Source organism: Engraulis encrasicolus, chromosome 8, assembly GCF_034702125.1.
Source record: "Engraulis encrasicolus isolate BLACKSEA-1 chromosome 8, IST_EnEncr_1.0, whole genome shotgun sequence".
In the NCBI taxonomy this organism is placed as follows: domain Eukaryota; kingdom Metazoa; phylum Chordata; class Actinopteri; order Clupeiformes; family Engraulidae; genus Engraulis; species Engraulis encrasicolus.
The window spans coordinates 54,456,642-54,462,735 of NC_085864.1; positions in this window are offsets into that span (position 1 = coordinate 54,456,642).

The window sequence follows — 6,094 nt, forward strand, 5'->3', positions numbered from 1 at the left end:
TACACAATACAAGGACGTATTATGAGATTCAAAGAGGGTTCATCTCGGGCGGTTTATTACAGTAATTTACTGTATAGTAACCCGCTAAACCTAATCTATCCGCGTAACAGCATCAGTACAGTATCTGTCTCAGTCAGTGTAACTTGAACGTGTGATCATGATCAAAAACAGCCTTTACTGTAATTAGGTGGCTGAGGCTGTGTCTTGTGCCATGCCATGTCTAACTGGTGCTATTCTAGGTGGCTGGGGCTTCCGAGGCCTTGTAACTGGTGCCGTGCATTTCTCCTTAACCCTGAGATTAGTGTAATATGCAATAGGAACATGTGCTGGTTATTACACAGACAGACAGACAGACAGACAAGCAGACAGATACCAGGCAGGCACATACCGGGTAGTGGACAGACAGACACAAACACAGACAGACACATACCAGGCAATAGACAGACAGCAGACAGACAGGCACACAGACAGAGAGACAGACAGATCAGATAGACAGACATATAGACAGACATGTTGTATGGCTAAACAACATACAAACACAGACAGGCAGACAGACAGACTGTATGGCAAAACAACATACCGACACAGACAGGCAGACAGACAGACTGTATGGCAAAACAACATACCGACACAGACAAACAGACAGACAGATAGATAGATAGATAGATAGATAGATAGATAGATAGATAGATAGATAGATAGATAGATAGATAGATAGATAGATAGATAGATAGACAGATAGACAGACAGACAGACAGACAGACAGAAAAAACAGATAGATAGATAGATAGATAGATAGATAGATAGATAGATAGATAGATAGATAGATAGATAGATAGATAGATAGATAGATAGATAGATAGATAGATAGATCCATCCGTGTGGTGTGCTGTGATGACCTGTGGGAGTTACAGTTACATGGAGAGAATGGAGAATGGGCTGGGAGTGGCAAAATGAGGACGACCTAGATTACTACAGAGAGAGAGAGAGAGAGAGAGAGAGAGAGAGAGAGAGAGAGAGAGAGAGAGAGAGAGAGGGAGTGTGTTTTGAAGGTGCAGCGTTAGATTCAGCCCATGGAAATAGTGAACTGGTGCATGTGCATGTGTGTGCGTGTGTGAGAGAGAGAGAGAGAGAGAGAGAGAGAGAGAGAGAGAGACAGAGAGAGTGTGTCGGTGTGTGTGAGAGAGAGAGATAGACAGAGACAAAGACGGAGACACAGAGACAGAGAGACAGGGAAGTATCAGGAAGTGACCTCAGTCCGGAATGGCACCCAGGTCACAGTATGGTGCCTTAGCCATTCAGGCCTCATCCAAGACCATCCTTTCTCGGAACTCCGCACTGTTCAATCAAGTAAACGCACACATGCCCCAAATAGATTATATTTAGCCCGATAGTGTACACACCGTTCCACCAGTAGCATACTGTAATTGTCATTGAAAAGTTAATTACCGTAGTACTACAATACTATGAAATAACACAGGGCCTTTAGTAATGCACAACTTGGTCATGGCCATTCTGGTAACATTCCTAACGGTGTGTGTCAACGAGTTAAATCCATAGCCAGTAAAAGGTCTGTAGCCATAGCCTTGTCCTTAAGTGGCCCATGGGTGCCGCTAGGGGGGTAAGGTGTTACAGATTCTAAGGGCCCGGCAGCACTGGCAGGGCCCCTGAAGGATGCTGATGACACAATTTGTCATTTTGGGGGCCCAAAATTTGAATCTTTCATGGGGCCCAAACATTTTAGCAGCGCCCCTGAGTGGCCACCCTGAGTCGTCAAGGTGAGGCTGGAGAGGTGACCCGCTGTGGTACCATATGACCTGTGCCATCTGCCTGGGTGTGCCCGCCAGTGCGGTACCCGTGCTAGGTCTCACGTTCGTGTTTCTCTGTCGCTGTGGGTCTGTGCCTGCGCTACTCAAGTCAGTGCTTGTCTGTCGCTGTGTGTGTGTGTGCCCCTGTCTTTTTCTACAAACCCCAACTCCGATGAAGTTGGGAGGTTTGGTAAACAGTGAATAAAATCAAAATGCTATCATTTTCAAAACATTCAATCTATTCATTAGATGGAGAATAGTGAAAAGACAACATATTAAGTGTTAAAACCGAGAAAAAATATTGTTTTGGGGGACATATGTACTCATTTCTAATTTGATAAATCCAACACGTCTCAAAAGAGTTGGGACGGAGATCAGTGAAATTTAGTAAACATCCAAATAAGATAAAACAACAAAGAAGAACATTTCAAAATGAATTGTACTGACGGACAATATAGGTGTCCAGGTATAAGATCATCACAGAGAGGCTGAGTCACTCAGAATTAAAGATGCAAAGGGAATAATTACCATAGTTATTACATACATTTTTGAATTCCCTTTGATTTACCACGATTGAGTGTATATAAGACATATTTTTGTTAATAAAATCATTGTATAGGCTCATGACATCATGAAATATATATTGGCTGTAGTCTCACTCTAATTCCTGGAGTGCTAGAGCTATTGAAAATTGACCATATTAAGAATGCTTAATGCATGAAAATGACACAGGGGTTTAACATTCTCCTAAGCACCTGAGCTCACTTGAAATAGACCCACAAGACATGGGAAACTGTCCTTTGCTTACAGAAGTCAGCAGAAGTTGTAGAAGTCCATTCTTTTTGACAATAATAGAGCATTGCACATTCTGTGCTACAGTGAAAATGGACCATCCAACTTGTGTTAGTGCTAGCTTCAAAAGTCAGCCTCCATGATGGCATGCGGATGCAGTAGTGCATTGGTTAAGATGTTCTCACTCATCTGTAGAGTTAAATACAGTGCTGAATGGTATAAATGGGTTTTAAACAGCATGAAAAGCCACTCATGCATTATATTTTGAAGGGAGATCTTCGATTACTGCCACATAGTGGTCAAATTGCATTCTCTACTATGTTTTAACAGTTTGGCTCCATCATAAGGACCAGCATGTGATAAAATGGTGGGTTTTTGGTCAAGACCTGTCACACTGTAAGCACTACAGAAAGGAAAACATTGCAAAACATGACAAGGAATACACCCACCATTGGTGAAATCATGTCCAAGATAGGAATTAACACTGTTTTTTATATAAAATCATCTCATCGGTTAATGTATTTAACTGTTAAGTGTTGTCTTTTGTTTTGTTTTTAGTCTTCCTCGACATTTGCTGCCATTTATTGTCCCCGTCCCAACTCTTTTGAGACGTGTTGGATTTCTCAAATTAGAAATGAGTACATATGTCCCCCAAAACAATATTTTTTCTCGGTTTTAACACTTAATATGTTGTCTTTTCACTATTCTCCATCTAATGAATAGATTGAGTGTTTTGAAAATGATAGCATTTTGATTTTATTCACTGTTTACCAAACGTCCCAACTTCATCGGAGTTGGGGTTAGTAGAAAGGGCTCTCAACTCCAAACTATTTACACGGTCTGCTAAGTCTTCGTGTTTCTCTGTCGCTGTGGGTCTGTGCCTGCGCTACTCAAGTCAGTGCTTGTCTGTCGCTGTGTGTGTGTGTGCCCCTGTCTTTTTCTAGAAAGGGCTCTCAACTCCAAACTTTTTACAAGGTCTTTGGGTGAACAAGTCTTTGGGTGAACAAGTTCGTACATTTTTTAGAAAAGCCACACTCTCAACTGTGATTCTTGTATTTTATTTTAGTTGGTTAGCATGACAGACAGACGTTTCGGCCTAAGCCTGGTTAGCATGACAGACAGACGTTTCGGCCTAAGCCTGGTTAGCATGACAGACAGACGTTTCGGCCTAAGCCTGGTTAGCATGACAGACAGACGTTTCGGCCTAAGCCTGGTTAGCATGACAGACAGACGTTTCGGCCTAAGTCTGGTTAGCATGACAGACAGACGTTTCGGCCTAAGTCTGGTTAGCATGACAGACAGACGTTTCGGCCTCAGCCTTACTCAGCGTCTTACCAAAGGATCACACTGGAGAGTGCGGCTTTGTGTGTGGCCATGTGTGGCCAAGTGCCCTTGGCTTTCTTTGTGCTCGTGTCCATGTCTCTTCTTGTCTGTTTGCAAGCAGCCTGACTGCCTGTGTCTGTTTGTGTGTGTGTGTGTCTGTCTGTGTGTGTGTCCGTGCGTGCGTGTGTGTCTGTGTGTGTGTCCGTGTGTGTGTGTGTGTGTGTGTGTGTGTGTGCCTGTGTGTCCGTGTTTGTGTGTCTGTTTGTGTGTGTGTGTGTCTGTGTGTGTGTGTGTCCGTGCGTGCGTGTGTGTCTGTGTGTGTGTCCGTGTGTGTGTGTGCGCCTGGGTTTCAGCTCAGTCATGGAGGAGTGATTCCCTGTGTTATTGATTAGGCCTCCTGAGGGGGCTGGCTGGTTCTGCATTGATTTAATTGCGTGTGTGTGTATGTGTGTGTGTGTGTGTGTGTGTGTGTGTGTGTGTGTGTGTGTGTGTGTGTGTGTGTGTGTGTGTGTGTGTGTGTGTGTGTGTACTGAGAGGGATCGGTATAAGCTATTTGGAAAGCTCCCGATTGACAAGTGTTTTCCCTCCGGCATTGACAGCGTGATATGAAATAAAGTGTGTGTGTGTGTGTGTGTGTGTGTGCACACCAGGCTTGTACGAAATTCAGAATTTCTGAATTAAATTCAATTCAGGAAGTGGAATTGAATTTGAATTGAATTGACTCCACCCCTACAGGATGTTGAATTGAACTGAATTTGAATTACAGGAAATGGAATTCAAAATGGAATTGAAACTCACTGCAATTCAGGAAGTGGATGAACACACAACTTTTGTGTTTTCAAAATAATAAAACACAATAACAGTGTAACTAAGTACAATAGCATGAACAAATATATATATATTGCTAATACATTTAACTACAAATGTATTCAGCATTCAAAATTAGAAGTAAATGTTGTATAAACCATGCAGGCCCCCATTGTGATTTTCAGTAGTTGCATGTATAATAATTAGTGTTATGCAAGGCCTACAGATGACTTTCACACTTCTTATTTGTTATGTACCAAAATGTATGTAAATATTACCACCTAAGGTCTACAGCAAATAGAGAATGGCATTGTACTAACTCAAAATGGAAGTTAAAAAAACCCAAAAGTCAAATAATTACCTACCCAAATCCTAAAGCACTGCTAGGAAGCAGGACAACAGGTGACCTAAGGGGGCTTTAATCACTCTTCCCACCCACCTTGCTGTGCCGGGAATGGACACGTGCTTATAAATATACAACACCATCTAGTGTTCTTATTTTGTCATTACTTTGAGTTTCTTTGAATTTTACACCACCACCCAGGGATGGGCAAAGACACAACTAAATGTATTTCAAAATACAATGCAAAAAATACCCAGCTCTAAGATGTTACAAATACGTTACAAAATACATAACAGTAAATGTATCAATAATCAAAATACTGTATTTTGCATTTTCAAATACACAAAATACAACAGAAACAAGGTATGTGGGTGTGTCCTGACTTTCAAGCTAATGAGTCTGGCTATTTGGTGTAGCGGTTAGAGCCCCAGTTTTGCATGCCAGAAGTTCAAGGTTCGAGTCTCAGCAAGGAAACTCAATTTCCCTTCGCTACTCAATGGCTTGTTTGGCATGACCAAAAATAACAATTCAATTCACTTACACAATAAAAGGTAGGCCTACTTTAAACCACACAAACTCCTGTGTAACCATCATTTCCAGTCATTCAACAAACAATAATGTTAAGTTCTTGTAATTATGGAGAAGGCTATATAAACAATGGGCTACTTGGCATCTAGCATTTAAAAATGGTACAGATATGTCAAGGTCTGTATGTGAGTTCAATAAACAAGAAAGTGTATCTTGTAAATGATGTCCACATATCTTGCAAAGCGTCACTAATGCACCATTTGTGGCCTTAGAGCGCCATCTTGTGGGTGATGCATGGTAATCATAAAGCATTAGTAATGATCACTGTTGCACCTTTGGTGCTTAGCATGGCAATTTCAATTATTGATGATATTTTATCAAGAGTGGTGTTTTTTGATCCAACAGCACATATTCAATAATTCAGAATTTTGAGGCTGGTTATTCGTTAGTAACTCGTAGTCAGGTAGTCACCTGCCAATATTACCTGGGAATT